Source organism: Sander vitreus, chromosome 15, assembly GCF_031162955.1.
Source record: "Sander vitreus isolate 19-12246 chromosome 15, sanVit1, whole genome shotgun sequence".
Classification (NCBI taxonomy): domain Eukaryota; kingdom Metazoa; phylum Chordata; class Actinopteri; order Perciformes; family Percidae; genus Sander; species Sander vitreus.
Window position 1 is genome coordinate 6,051,143 of NC_135869.1, and position 16,912 is coordinate 6,068,054.

Here is a 16,912-nt window from a genome sequence, read left to right on the forward strand (position 1 = left end):
AAACAGTAAACACAGTTAAAAATCAATACAAATTAATACAAAATTAAAAATAGTTAATACAACATTAAAAGCATTTCATACAAAATTAAAACAGTTAAAACAGTCAAAAACAGATTAAATACAGGAATAAAAGAATAAAATTGTGAAATGGTAAAATTAAACAAAAGCAATATCGAAAAGAAAGATCTTCAGCCTTGATTTAAAAGAGTTGAGCGTAGGTGCCGATCTACAGTTTAGCGGTAGTTTATTCCAGATGTACGGACCATAGAAGCTGAACGCAGCTTCCCCCTTTTTTGTTCCGACTCTGGGGATGGCAAGCAGACCTGTCCCTGATGATCTCAAAGATCTCTGCGGCTTGTAGTGTAGTAGCAGATTTGGTAAATTGGTCCTAAACCGTTTAGTGACTTATAAACTAACAAGTGTATTTTGAAATCCATTCTTTGGTGCACAGGAAGCCAATGTAAGGACTTCAGAACTGAAGTGATGTGTTCTATTTTCTTGGTGTTGGTAAGGACTCATGCAGCAGCGTTCTGAATCAGCTGCAGCTGTTTAATAGACTTTTTAGGAATACCTGTAAAGACACCGTTGCAGTAGTCAAGTCTACTGAAGATGAAAGCATGGATACGTTTTTCCAAATCCTTTTACCCTTGCTATATTTTTGAGGTGATAGTAGGCATATTTAGTTACTGACCTAATGTGGCTGTTAAAATTCAGGTCAGAGTCCATAATTATGCCAAGATTTCTTGTTTTGTCTGTTGTTTTTAAGGTTGTTGATTGAAGATGGGCGTTGACTTTTAATCGTTCAATTTTTTGGTCCAAAAATGATCACCTCCGTTTTATCTTCGTTTAATTTTAGGAAATTCTGGCACATCCAATCGTTGATTTGTTCAGTGCACCTGGCCAGGTGTTGTATTGGACTATAGTCTCCGGGTGACAAGGTTATATAAATCTGTGTGTCGTCCGCATAACTGTGATAGCTTATGTTGTTGTTTTCCATGATTTTAGCTAGGGGCAGCATGTAGATATTAAACAGTAGAGGCCCCAGGATGGAGCCTTGGGGAACTCCACATGTCAAACTTGTACGCTCAGATGCATTATAATTGCACATAATTTCTATTCTTTAAATAGGATTCAAACCACTTTAGTACTGTTCCAGAAAGGCCTACCCAGTTTTCCAGTCCGTTTAATAATATGTCGTGGTCAACCGTGTCGAAAGCAGCGCTGAGATCTAGTAATACTAAGACTGTAGTTCTGCCACTATCTGTGCTTAAGTGGATGTCATTAAAGATTTTTCAGAAGAGCTGTCTCAGTGCTGTGATGTGGTCGGAAACCTGACTGTAAGGGATCCAAAATATTGTTTTGGGACAATAAAAGGTTTATTTGTTGAAAAAACGCTTTTTCAATAACTTTACTTAAAAATGGGATGTTGGTGATGGTCTGTAGTTGTCCATTAGTGACGTATCTAGGTTATTCTTTTTTAAGAGTGGCTTGATTACTGCAGTTTTTAATGCCTGTGGGCTTGAAGAGACATGTTTACAATCTGTAAAAGATCTGAAGCCAAACAATTTGAAACATTTTTGAAAAAGCCAGTTGGTAAAACATCAAGGCAACAGGAAGAGGTTTTCAGATTTTGTATATCATCTGCCAGATTACCTTGGTGAATTGTTTGAAATTGTGTCATATGGGGTCTTGTTTTGCTTAAATGCTGAGACAGCACATATCCTCTACCTGATATGGATGCACTGACTGTTAGTTAATTAACTGACTGTTAATTTTCTGAATTTTTTCACTAAAGAAGATGGCGAAGTTATTGCAGGCTTCGGTGGACGAAAATGCAGCTGCTGCTGGTACTGGAGGGTTTGATAACCTATCGACAGTAGCAAATAGAGCACGTGAATTATTCAAGTTTTTAGCAATAATTTCGGAGAAGAACGACCGCCTTGCACTCCTCAGTACCACATTATAAATACAAAGTCTCTCTTTATAGCTTTCATAATGGCCATGGAGGTTAGTTTTTCGCCACCTGCGCTCAGCTTTTCGACACTCTTTTTTCGAATCTTACAGGTGCAACATTTCTCCATGGAGATTTTTTTCTCACTAGAGATAGTTTTGACCTTAATGGGAGCAATGGTGTCAATAATAGTTGATATTCTACAATTAAAATTATCTACAAGGTCAGTTACTAAGGCTCCAGAGGGGGCTGTTGTGGACGAGAAAAGCTGAATGAATTCATCACTGGTGCTTTCAGTGATGTATCGTTTTCTGGTTACCTTAGTTTGAACAATTTTTTTCGCAGTTATAGAGCTGTTAAAAAACACACAGGAATGATCAGAGAGAGCAATATCATTCACCACAACTTTGGAAATGTTCAAACCTTTAGAGATAATTAAGTCCAAGATGTGACCTTTGTTGTGTGTGGCTGTAGTCACATGTTGAGTCAGTCCATAATTATCAAAGATACAATACAGTTCCTTTGTACCTCTATCCTCAGGGCTGTCTAGGTAGTCTGTAGATATTTAGGAATATAGCTCTATTAGTGGACCTTAGCTGAAGAGCCACATACTCAAAGGAAGCGAAATTTCCAACGGATATTTGCGTACATAGGAATACGTTTTTAAACAAAATAGCGACCCCACCTCCTCTCTTATTAACTCTATTCTCATTCATAAAACTGAAGCCAGGGGGGGCTGACTCGATAAGGACAGCAGCGCTGTTATTATTGTCCAACCAGGTTTCAGTTAAAAACATAAAATCAAGGTTGTGCTTAATAATAAGATAATTGATTAAGAATGATTTGCCTGCCAGGGACCTAGTGTTTAGTAGTGCAAATGTCAGTGTGTTAAAGTTATTTATTTAAGTCTCATTTTTTGTGACAGACTGTGACTGACAAGAAATAGATACTAAATTCACCGTCTTTGCAGTTAAGTAGTTGTTGTTATATAGTGACTTCACCGATCCGTCTTGTCTGTTACTGATTCTGACTGGGATGGTGGAGCTGGTCTGTGGATGGAGCTCATCTGTGGAAGTGTGCATGTGCACATGTCCACAGTATGTAAACAGTCATTTAAAAGTCGGTGTTTGCAGGGCATGGCGCAAGTTCCCACAGAGCATTTGGTTGCCTCGTGTGTTTGGATGAATACCATCCCTGCCAAACAGCACACCACGTTGCACCGTGCAGCAGTACTCTCCCGCGACGACATCCGGTGAGCCGGTCGTGCAGCAGTCCTCCCCCGTGGTGATTGCTGGGGAGCCGGCTGCGCACCGGGGCGAGCTCTGGAACCACCGGGCACCGAGCCATGAGGAATCATGGCAGCCTCTGCTGGGAGGGTCGGGATGCAACAGGTCGCAACAGGCACTTCACCAACCCCGGTCATCGAGCGTGAGCCAGTCAGGTCGGCATCTAGCTCCGACAAGGCACCAAAGCGGTTGGAAAGGCTGAGGGCAGGAGGCAATGCAGCCCCACCCTCGGCTTTCCTCCGACCGTGGACCACCTCAGTCCAGGACGGCCTGACGGTCGGCGTTGAGCAGGAGGACGGACGTGGACAGGTGGACCGGTCCCAGTGCACCGTATCCTGGAGGGCCGCCGATAGACTTGAGATGCACAGCGACTGATCATGGGCTACATCAAAACAGGCGGCCAGCAGGGCGTCCTTATTCTTTAATTCTTCGGACATCCGACGAACATCTTCCCTGAGATCAGCTATTTCCTTATTGGTATTGCTGTGTAACAGCGATGTTACTTTGCGGGGCAGTGGGGACTCCATCAGAAGGTATGGGTGTAGCCATGCTTAGCAACGCTTAGCTCTGCTTAGCTTAGCTGTGCAACCGAGCCACCACGCTAACTTCAGTTAGCATTCAGTCTATGAGGCTCTATACTAGAGGATACTATTGGCTTCACAATACAGTGGTTATCCAATGAGTCTCTCTGTATCTGTCTCTCTCAGACACACAAACAAACACACACTCCTACACTTGATCTCGTAGTGTGCCTGCTGCTCATTCTCAAACGCTAACTTTTTTGAACGCTAATGTTAACGGCTTGAGTCAGCGGTTTAAGTTACTCCGTTTGGATCGAGTAACTTAAAAGAGGCCGATTTACCCAGCTATAAGTGAAATCCTGAAGCTTCCCGATTCTTGGGGCTCCGGCTGAGATTTCTCCTCTCTGTGACAGCTCACAGAAGGTTACTAGGTTACTTAAATAATAATGCAAATACAATAATACCAGCTTCACACACACACACAATAAAGTGAAACACATTTTGTAAGCTGCTGTAAACATCACATGTGCTTCCACCTTGCAATTCTGTCTCTATTATACAGTGTTTGCAGTCAGAATGTATGGAGTTGGTGGGCATGCCATGTGTTTTTATGACCCAGTTTTCGAGCACATCGGCGTTGTGCGCCTTCTGCCGCTGCATCTGGAACCAGGCAGAGTGCGAAAAGAAAATGCGAGGCAGCGAGTAAAAAGAAATGAAAGTGTGACCGAGCAAAAGCCTGAAGCAGAGGAATATTTTAAAGGCGCTCCCGGATGAAAGAGCTAAATGACGAGCAGAGAAAATGGCTTCTGCAATCTGACAATTTGTCACTAAGCAACTTTCCTCCATTAGTCTCATTCCTTTATCCAGCTCTTTCATCCCTCGCTACACCCTCTGTGTGTGTGTGTGTGTGTGTGTGTGTGTGAGAGAGAGAGAGAGAGAGAGAGAGAGAGCTTTTGTTTTCAGATTGCAGTGTAGTGTATTCCAGATTGTGCTAATGTGTTGGCATGTTATGCCAGAGCACTGAGTGTGTGTGTGTGTGTGTGTGTGTGTGTGTGTGTGTACCCTGCCTACATAGGGAATCTGGGTCTTTGAAGCTATATATAGTCGAGCCATGTAAGACATTTTGAATACATCTGAAGGCCTTTAGGGATTCTGTGTGTGTGTGTGTGTGTGTGTGTGTGTGTGTGTGTGTGTGTGTGTGTGTGTCTGCGGGTATATTTTCAGACAGCACCTTACATTAATTATTTTTTGATGTACACTTTCATTCACCCTTTGATGACTTCTCAATTTGTTTCAAGACATACATTTCATGTTTTTGTTCTTTCCAAAGAGCTCAATAGTCCATGGAAACGTGTGACGGAGTGGATTCATTATGTACACACAGTCGATGCAGTCAATCTTTAATCATGTACACATCATGGTCCCCTGCTCAGCTGTGTGTGTGTGTGTGTGTGTGTGTGTGTGTGTGTGTGTGTGTGTGTGGGTGAGACTGTTGTTGGGGCAAATCAATGTTGGGTGATATAGTATGCTGTCAGCAAAAACCAGAGAAAAGAGAAAACATTCCATGAGAAGAACTGTGAAATATTAGTGATGGTGTCAAAAGAGTAGTTGCACTGTATGTAGATGTTACTGTTCCATATGATGTTCACCAGAATTGTAAAAATGATGCTCGGAAGAAAGTATTCGTTTTCTTCACTAAGTATTTCCAGTTGTTCCTACTTTGCTGTTTTTGCTATTGTCAGTGAAAGCCAACACTTCCTTCTGACGTTTAACATTAACTTTGAGCTGCTGGAAGGCCTTTAATGTGGCTATTTCACTTTTTGGAAATCTAAAATGTCAACAAAGGAAAACGCTGAAACAGGTTATAGGTGTCGTTTGAACAATTTTCATACACAAATTTGATCTAGCATTCAACATGTATGATTGAGCTTGCCATCTGCGGTCTCAGATAGACAACTCATTCTCACAAAGGGTTCATATGATATCGTTCGAAAACCTATGCACAACAATTTGTACGATATCCTACGAAATTACGCCGATCACCGCTCACGTGCCGACCGGTCACTTGACGGTTAGGTTTAGCTTCCTTTTACAGTTAAATTTAGCCGGCATAAGGTGACTGTGAGCCGGGTACAGAGCACCGTGAGGTGACAGTCTTCTCAGTGGACATCACAGTTAAGTTTAGCCGACAAACGGTGACCATCATGCGGGGACGACAGTTAAGTTTAGGCACCAAAAGGTCTAGTGAAGATTGGACACAAGTTTGTGGTTTGACTTAAAACACCGGTCCCCCCGGAACACAAACACCCGTGCCCTGGTTGAAAGTCTTGTGTTTTCAACTGAAATTCTTCCAGGACATGAACTCCGCTCCCTCGCTTGAAAGTCCTGTGTTTTAGGACCCCAACATCCACCCTGAGCAATACCCTCTGCAGATCCTCACGGTCTTATACAGCAGTAGCCAATGTGGTGTATGCATTAATAAATACGTGGAATACCTACAGATTACGGTGCTTTACTTTTCATAGCTATATGTACGATATTGTTAATGAGAACAGCCTAAGATAGAATGTTGTCCAGTGTAGAGATATTATCGGCCGATATTAGGCATTTTCCAAACTATTGGTATCGGCATTTATAATAGCCGACAAATGAATATTTAAAAAATAAAATAAAAACGGACGAAACACCCTTCAACCATGTTATGAGTGTTGGTGTTGCATATCTTGTCCACCAGAGGGCGCTCTACAACGTCCCTGTTGGCAACACTCGTGTTTAACCCTTTAAGTTTTATATCTTAAGTTTGTATTTTTCTACATTTTATTTATCAGAAGTTTAATATATTTTCATGTTCCTCTGTTCTGTTGTGACAATAAAACAAACGTTTATTTTTAAACTGCATTATCATATTATTTTAGTGAAGACTCATAAATAACTACAAATAACTAATGTTAGAGAAATCTGTTTATGTTTTGTTACGCGTTTCTGGATGCTAATGTCGCTGAGCTACAAGGAAACACATAAACATCAGGTTTTATTTCTGTATCACAGACATGATGTTTTGTTGTGATTCATCATTAACTCTCCCGGGAATGCTGGGAATCTCTGTACATGACTCTCCACTGCTTTCAATGAAAATTATTAGAAATATTTTTAACAATGAATATATCACCTGCAATGCATGAGTGAGCTGGCAGGAATACTGGTTGATACATGCCTGATTGCTTCTCCCGCTGCCTTTTTCACGAAAAGTTAAAGAAAATGATCTTTGATGTTTACAATCAAAGCTGGATTACTGACTGCAAGTGGACTGACTGCCTTGGGGCCCGAGACTTCCAGGGACCCACAAGGTTACAGTTTCACTGTGGGAAAGTTAGTTTGTGCTGATTTGTTTTTATTGGCATTTTGTTTGTTAGTATGCGCACCACTTAAGCACATTAAAAGCTGAAATGACAGGGGTCTTAACGGACCAGTTTTACATGTTTAAGCCAAATAGCTATTTGCTTACACCTTCTGTTACTTCCAGTCATTTCCCAAAACAAGGAGCCATATTTTAGCTTTTTATAATATTTTGCACAATTGTTTAATATTTCAAAATGAGCTGAATGAACTACACCCACCTTAAAATGTAGTGCTTCACCCGCCAAAACACTTCTGCATTTATAACTCATGGAAAGTATTTGCTCTATTATCCTGGCACTATTTTTCATGGCGGAGATATACATTCCTACTGTGTAGTTCAGTGTTGGATCGGTTAGCAGGACAGATATCCCATCTATGACTGATTCTGACTGGACAGACTCTAAAAGACATGGACAAAAAACATAATAGTTAAGCGGGATAAGCATCTTCATCAACTTCGTCTTCCACTCTAAAGTCAGCAAAACAATTTCCAGGCATAGACCATTTAATACAGCTAACTGTCAAATATGTGACAAGTTTTAACCAAATCCATGTCTGATTATTCTCTGTATTCTCTGTAGTGTTTCTAAACATTGCTAATAAATACTATTCTAACACTATTAAAACTCCACACCAAATTTCATTCTCAAATTCAACCCTTTAAAGTTTACTACTTTAAAGTCTCTACTACACAGCACTTACAAAAGAAACCTCACTTAAAAAGCTAGTTACCCTCGTTATTTCCTTCATAACAGTGGTGTACACCAGGAGCAATTGCCATAGACAGTAAAAAAAATGTGACGCCGTTGTTTTCGATGGAGACCAGTGAAGGATATTAGAAGCACTTTTCCGGTGAGCGCTGAGCGTTACTGCGCAGCTGCAAACTGAGCTTGCCGACGTAGATGTGACGTGAGCAACCTGTCTGAAAGTTGTAAGTCTTCTGGTAGCTGTGCCAAGAGAAATCTCAATTATTCACAATCTTGCAGAGACAGAGAGTGTAGGTATATGTAAGGAGATAACATGGACACAGGCTAATTATTGCTAACTAAAATGCTAGTTAACATTAGTAATTAAACTTAAACCAATAATGTAAGTCAAAACTGCCTGCTAGCTTCTCCTGTACTATACGGTAATTCCTCTACTATGCGTCAGAAAGCCGCCTGGTTATGACACAATCGTTAGCCTATTTTTACAAAAACGTATACTACGGGGTCATAACGTGAGATACAAGGTAATGGAGCCTTTTATACATTGTCGTGTTTCTTTAGAAATAAACAATATAGAGACAAATAGAGTCTTTAAACGCTTCAGATGTAAAGTTATTCGCTGTCAAAGTGACACCAAAATGAATGGTAGTCAATGGAATGCTAACGGCACCTGATAGCTTATTACCATAAATATGGCTCCATGGGAGGTACGCTTTGTGGAGGCTGGCTTACCCCCTTGGCAATTGACAGGCATTTTCATTAAAACAAAATGACTGGTGTGTTAACTGCATGTCAAATGAATCCCCCTACATTACCATATGAACGGTTACTGACAGGCATTTAAAGAACTTTTAGAACACACCGGGGCTGCATTCACTTCCAGCTAACTTTATGGTGAACAATGATTAACCATAGTCCTCAGAAATCCACCGGAGTTTAGAACGCCAACACAAAGAAAGAGGAAGGAATTGTGAAAATACATGCATCCGGCAAAATTTCCTGCAGCACCGGAGCAATCCCGGAAGTGGAACGTCGAGGATATAGACTACTTGGTGCATATTTCAGGTTACATTACTATTACATAATAACTAATCCATGCACAACCCAGAAGCCCCCTTTAACTATGTTCACAATACAGCAGATATGTCTGTTACATTATGACTCAAGCAAAACTAAAATAGTGTGTGGATTTTGAATGGTGGAAATAGTTTGTATCCATGTGGCTGGGGTGTCCCCAGTCCGGGTCTGGCCAGGGACCTTTGTTTAATCTCTCTCTATCTCGTTTCCTTACGTTGCTGCTCTAGTTTGCTTCTTAAGCGGGATTTATGCTTCTGCGTTAAATCTATGTTGAGACACGGACCCTATGTCGTAGCCTGACGTCCACTTCTTGAAATATGTAACTACACGTCGCAGCGACGCACGTCGCTCGGCCGTGGCTTGGCAGCGTTGCATTTCCCCCGACTCATTTCCTGGTTCTCCTTCTCCATTAACAACACAACATAACTTTTCCTGCTACAGATTTCCCACCGTGGTCAGAAAGAACAGGGAAGACACTTAGTTTCTCTCACTGTGACTCTAGAGTCGCTACTCGCTCCGAAGCTAATCACCGTCACTCTCTCACTCGCTCTACCACACACTGCCCACGCACACACACACATGCCGGCCCTGCTATTCTCTTAAAAGCGATTGACGCACAAGTATAAATTTCAGTACGCTTACGTAGGCTAAGGCGAAAGCTCTACGTGGAGCCTCCTCACAACCATAAATCACGCTATAGTTTTACTAAGGTAGTTAACCTATAGGCTGTATTTTTTTATTTGTCAGTTTTTTCATCATATTTTGATGTAGCATTCTCTATCTGAACTGTTTTTACATCGTCATTCTTTTTTTTTTTTTTTTTCTCCTGAAGCTATTCACAACACAGCCAGCCGGTTCAGGAACAAGTGGCTTTTCAACCCGTCTCTTCACTGCAAGTGGGCTGTGTATGCTTTTCACAGAGCTGCGTGTGCTGGTGCAGGGGAAAGTGAGCCCATGTTGAGAGGCAGCTCTTGTTCAAAGAGCAGATTAAAAGTACTATCATCAGACCTGTAGAGAGGCAGAGCGAAAGCGCAGGAGACAGGGAGATATCGTGTCTGTTACAATTTGCATCTGTTGTTTTGCTTTCTTTTTAGGATTTGTTCTGTTGAGCTGAATTCCAACCATTTGTCAGTCACACTTTAGCTCCATTCTTTGGTGGAGTGAAGAGACCACACATTGTAGGGACTGTATGGAAATCATGTATTTTCTTTTTGCTGAAGGCAGCATATTCAAATATTGTAAAAGAAGAAAAAAATATGTTTTGAGAACAGAATACACTTAATGGATATAAGTCCTCTCAAACTCAACACAGCCATTCACACCTTCAATATATATAAAGGGAAGTCAAATGTGTCCTTAAGTTATAGTATAATTAAACCCCAAGTTTTTTATATCAGAAATATGACGAAATGGCCCAAAAAATAACATGAATGCATAGAAGTACGTTGTATGGAACCCATACAACATTCTTCACAGGTAAAATGAATGATTACTTTCATTGCATTTTGGGTGTTTTATTCAATTTTATAGCGTTTGAAAAACATGTTTAAATGGTTTCAAAACAGTATCCTGACTGAACTTTGACATACCAGTCTGTGATCCACTCAACATCCTCTGATCCTAACTATTAGTCAAAAAAAATCATAATTTCTGCTTTGTTTTAACTCAAAAAGTAGGTGTAATGTCATATAAATTAGGTTTATTGACCATGAATAAAAAAACACGTTGAAAATAAAAATAAAATTGTCACAAAAGCTATAGTGCGTGGTTTCTGTCGCCCCAATGAGGAATTCTAAGTAATGACAACAAAACTGTTGGCGCGTCCACATGATACAAGCCTTCCGTGATCACGGCACCCTCATCCCTCCTCCATACAGTTGCTAGTAGCCAAGGAGGACACAGAGGATTCAAAAAACATGATGGACTCTTCAGAAGAGGTCATTATCTTCATCGAGTTTCTGCGCGCGAAAGTCACCGGACGCCACAATCTTCTGAACATAGCCATACTGAGAAATACAGAGAGAGTTGTGTGGAGCTGATAGTCTTAATTAGCTTTGTAGCAACTCATTTGGCAATGGCTTGAATGTAACGGACGTTCATTAATATCGAAAAGTTACACACTAAAGCTTTAAGTTGGAACATTTGCAACCCGCAAAAAAAACCTCCACATACAATATTAAATGAAGTTAACCGTTCACACAGTACAGTAACGTGAGCTATTTAAATTAGCTGATACATGGTTAAACCTCATTGGCTCTTACCAGTGTATCTCCGTGTGTACTTCGTCCACAGCAATCCCACCAATCGGTCCCAAAACGTCCCAGTTAGAGAGGAAATGCCCTAAACATATTCTTTGTAAATCTTGAAATCATTCCCTAAAAGAACCAAGCTGGCCTGCTTTGTTGCACGATCCAAATTTCCTTCATAACTTGCCATTTTCAGCAGGTAGCTTGGTAGCTCAAATGTTGTTGTTTCCCGTAGCGAAGGGATTTCGAGAACAGCAACACAGAGAGAGCGGTGCGTGGCTCACACGCCCAATGTCAGGCTTCATCATGGAAATGTACTTCACTTGATCCAGACTAGGCTCGAGTCAACATGGACCCGCATGGTTTCTGTCCAAGCGCGACCCGAGCCAGAACCACAGCCGCAGTTATGGGCCCGAGCCCAATTAGAAACGCAAATTTCCACTGTAAATAAACAAAAAATAATAATATATATATATAATAAATATTTCTATAATATACACTATTACAGTAGTTACAATTACTAATTCCACTTCCATTCATATTTCTATTTCATTAACATTTAAATTAGGGTACATCATCTTAAAGTCTTTTTTGGAAAACAAATAGTGAATATTGGGAGGATTAGATTGGTATTTTATTTTAACAATAGTTTTTGTACGTGGAATGAAATAACGGGTTGCTGTTTTCAGAGAAATCTGAAATTGCAAGTAGCCATTTGATATTGTTAATCAGAGATTTATTCCTCAAAATCAAATAGCGCATGTATGTATGCGTTAATGATAGGGCTGAATAAGTGTGTATTTCTTGTTCTGAGGTGCTGTGCCATTTGCTCAACATTGCACATTTCATCACACACACACATACACAGAGTCCATGGTTGTGTTCATGTAACGTCATGCCAGCGCTGCACGGATGAATGGAGTGGAAGATGGAAAGAGCGAGAGCGTGGGGGAAGAGAGAGAGAGAGTGATGAAAGGAAAGGATGAAGAAAAGGGATTAGAAAACAGAGAGGATAGAGAAGTAGGCCAAAGGCAACCAACTTTAGTCTTCTCCGTTCAAAAATACATTTCCACACAAAAAAAAAAAAGACTGTCCTCCCCCCAAAAATGTTCACATAGGTTGTTTGTTCAAGCAGCAATTACGACTCATATTAACATTTATAATGGCGGCGCCCTCTAGTGGCCATATTACTTATGAGGGGAGTAAAGCAGTATAACAGCCAGTGGTGATGTCTACGTGATATGCAGGTATACGCAGTATACCCACTAAGAAAGCTCCAGGATTTCCGTATACCCACTTAAAAATGCCCAATGACACGTAACAACATACTTTCCATTATATTTTTGATATATTTTGAATTACCATCTGTGTTTTCCTTCGCATAGGCTAAATAAAGGGATTTTCACCGTAAATTGGTGCAAAATTTCCCTGGGGGATGACACCCAGACCCCCCCACTATGATATGTCCATTCTGGTCCATATATTCATATAGTACAGTATACCCGCTAACAGTGGTGGAATGTAACAAAGTACAAATACTTCGTTACTGTACTTAAGTACATTTTTCACATATCTGTACTTTACTTAAGTACAATCAATAGTGTATACTTTTGACTTTTACTTCTTTACATTTTGCAGCAATTATCTATACTTTCTACTCCACTACATTTCTACAACGTTCCGTTACATTTTCGTTACATTTCAGATCAGTTTTTCCCCCTGACAAAACGTCTTCCTGACCGTCACACGTTTGCAGTCCGCAGGGTAGCCTTCAGCAGTGGCCGTCCAGCTCCTGGTGCCGCTCGCGATATTACAAATCCCACTATGGCCACGCCAAGACCCGCCCTTCAATAGCATTTATTGGCCAGGCGCGTACCGCTCACGGTACTACCGCTGCGCTTGTTACTGCTGCTGCTCCCGATACTCTGCTTGGTCATATGTGAAGCATCCTTTCACATAGGGTTAATATACAACCCGTTTATCTATCTTAAAAACACTCCCGGTCCTCCTCAGCTGTGAAGCCACATACTTGTTGTCCAAGCCCGTGTGTTCTCGCTAAATAAATGTGTGCAGCATTCACTGTCCCGTGGGAAATAATGTAAAGTCGAGCTTCATGCAGATCACCCTGATAGATAACCAGAATTGTAAGTCAGAATGTAAACTGGGCCACAGATGGTAAGCACAATTACATTAACCTAAAACTAACTTAATTAAAATGCCACAGCCCATACTGTTTTTTTTTTAATTATTAGAAAATTGACATTAAGAGAATAAATCGTTATGCAAGTACTTTTACTTTTAATACTTAAAGTACATGTAAAATCAGGTACTTTTTACTTTTACTTAAGTAGGGTTTTCATTGTTGTACTTTTACTTTTACTAAAGTAAATATATCTCTGGTTATTTGTACTTTTTCTTAAGTACTGAGATTCAGTACTTCTTCCACCACTGCCCGCTAAAATACATTAGACTACACCACTGATAACAGCACCAAGTACCACATAGGGAGGAAGGTTGGTTGGGGTGGTAGATGAGTCAACTAAAACAACTAAATCAATTCTGGGATTAGGGGGGAAAAAAACCGCTCTGGCTTGTTTGTATTTCTTTAAACCAATCACAACCGCCCTGAGTGGAAATAGAGAGGGGAGGGACATCCGGCGTGTCAGGCATGTTGACTCAGACTATATCAGATTTGGTTGTGTTTGTTGTTTCTGCAGATTTGGGCAGAGATTCAGCAGTGTAGGTTAGCAGCACTCAGGCCAGCTCGGGGTCGGTGCTGCTGCTGGGCCAATACAAACAAACACACTGTAGGTCATTTTCATTTGTATCTCTTCACATCTCTGTTACGAGTGTATTTTTGTTTTGCACGTTTCTGTGTGTTTGTGTACTCAACCGTATTCTTTTTGGTTGAATGCCTATAATCCAGCTACCTGCATTTATGAAATTTGACGCCTGCACATCCCTCACCCTCCTTTGGGGTCTTCTAATATGTGGGTCAGAGTTAAAAAGCATATGCACACACACACACACACACACACACACACACACACACACACACACACACACACACACACACACACACACTTACACAAACACACACACACACAGTTTGCGTTTGTGTTTCCGTAAGGGGTTTTTCCTCCCGATGTGTCAGAACATCTCATGTCGACTGCATTTTATGTGTGTGTGTCTTCAATGCTGCCTATACACAACACACACCATAACCTCCCTCCTGTGTGTGGACTCCCTGTTACTTTGCTGTGTTTCCTCCCTGTAGTGACAGTGAAACAGATTAGACCTGAATTGAAATAGACATGGAGGAAATGAAATGCCATGTTGTAACATGTTGATTACTCTTGGAATTAAAATCTATTGCTATGTATTACTAAAATAATGCAATAATTTAATCAAGTATACATTGTAGTCAAGTGTGTAGAGGCAGCTCTCCATCCTGTGCAACATGGAATGTCAGTTATCTCTGCTGGCAGAAATATAAAGTCTTATTGGTGTAGTCAGACCTTACTCCACAGCGCTGTGGAGATAGGTGTGGTAATGCAAGACTACATCAGCAGTGAATTCTCCACTCTCTGTCTCACAAATGCATACACACACACACACACACACACACACACACACACACACACACACACACACACACACACACACACCCCTTTACCTTCATAATTACTTTTCTCTCTCTCTCTTGTTCTCTCACTCCCAATAACACACACACAGACACGTGTGATGATAAACTAATTTCTCTCACACACACTTGATATAATTACCTCTCTCTCTCTCTCTCTCTCTCTCTCTCTCTCTCTCTCTCTCTCTCACACACACACACACACACACCTGCTTTCATGCTCTTGCTGACCTAATTAACTTGTTTCTCGCAGCAGAAAAAAAAACAGTAAAACAGTGCAGCCAGAGAGGAGTAACAGCAGGTGGTGTCATATGTTCATGGAAGAACCATACATGTGTCAGTCCTCTCAACACTTCCTGACTTCCCTGCACTCTCTGGGTCAAATATATAGTAAGATGTTTGCTAAGCCTATACACCAGATTTTGGTGGCTGCAACTGTTTGCAGCAAATCTTTCCGTCTAGCTGGGTATTTATTACAGCTACAGATGTAGATGAGCACAGCAGCACTTCATCTCATTTGCATGGGTGTACATTTCTGCGTAACCACAGGTGCTTAGCAGCACCTGGAAGTTGCTTGATACAATGTAATCTTCCGATTGTTATTTCTGTCTACTCTCTCTATTTATATGGCAATGACATTAACATGATTATAGGTCTAATATTTTCTCTGTTGCTCATCTTGAGGTCCCTATCCTTTAGCTTTTTTTTATTTTTTTTTTCCATCCAAAAATGTTCTCGCCAAATGCTTGCTCTTGGGGGGAAAATTGTTGGGTGTTTGTAAATTATAGAGTGTGGTCTAAAGTGTCCTCAGATAACTGTTGTTGTGATTCGACACTATAAATACAATTGAATTAAAATGTAATTGAAAAAAGGGCGTTTAAAACATTTGATGAAGTTTTTTACCTCATACGAAGCCCAACGAAATCGCCTCATCACTGTTTGAATATTTGTCAAACCCACAGACCGACGTAAAGGCTAACCGAAAGATGAAAAACAGAAATAGCAACAACAGGCTGTTATATTACAGTCTTGTGTATGTGTGGTGCAGAATGGACAGCTCCTGTACACTGAGCTCATGTGCATCTTTTCATTACTGCTGACACTGTGGACTGTGTTCGTCAACTATTACTGACCAAAGCAGTTTATTAAATATTATATAGCTGTTTCATAAAGATCTCTCTCTCTCTCTCTCTCTCTCTCTCTCTCTCTCTTAGTTACAAGCAAAAAGGTGGACAAAAAAAGCTTGGGGCCAGAGCCGAAATATTGCCATCATTCCTCCTCTTTTTACAAACTCTCTCTTTTTATTTGTTTATTTAAAGGGTCATTTCGTTTTTTTTTAAACCTGTCTAAGTGACGAATGTGAACAAAATCTTTGAAATTGGTCCAGTATTGAGCGAGAACGCTGTAACCTTCAGCCGGGCTGCAGTGTAATCCTTATAGGGCAAATGCACATCGTCAATTTCCGTCCAGTAAAAGTTCTGTATTTGTCACTGACAGGCTCAGATTATTATTCTAAGTGTCTGACAACATTATGGAAAAAGGATCCCTACAGAGATAGACCGTGAAAGATAGATAGAGATAGACGTTTTGTTAAAGAGTCCTTTTTGTTTCACCAGAAACAGCTCAGAAATCGCTGTTGCTAAACCCCCTCAGACTTTTAAATAATCAATACTTTTAGCGTGTATATATCCAGCATATTTCCACGTGTAAATCGTTAAATGAACCGGAGTGTTGATTGTTGGAACAGCGGAAAGACGAACCAAGGCGGCTTTTGTGTATTTTACGATAAGAAAATGACTGTTTACTTAAATAGAGTCTGGTCGGTTTGGCCATAGCAATTTCAGGGATGTTTTGATGTTAAAAAAAGGATCTTACTCTTTAACAAAAAAAGGAATATCTCTGGAGGGATCCTTTCCATAATTTTGTCAGACACTTGGAACACAAATCAGAGCCTGTCGGTTGGCAAAAACCACTGATCAAGCGTCAGTATTTTACGAGTTGGGAGTGAGAACTGGTTGGTCACAGAGTGCAACAGTGTGGCTTACTGATACATTTTTAAATGGGAACTCCACCGCACAAATT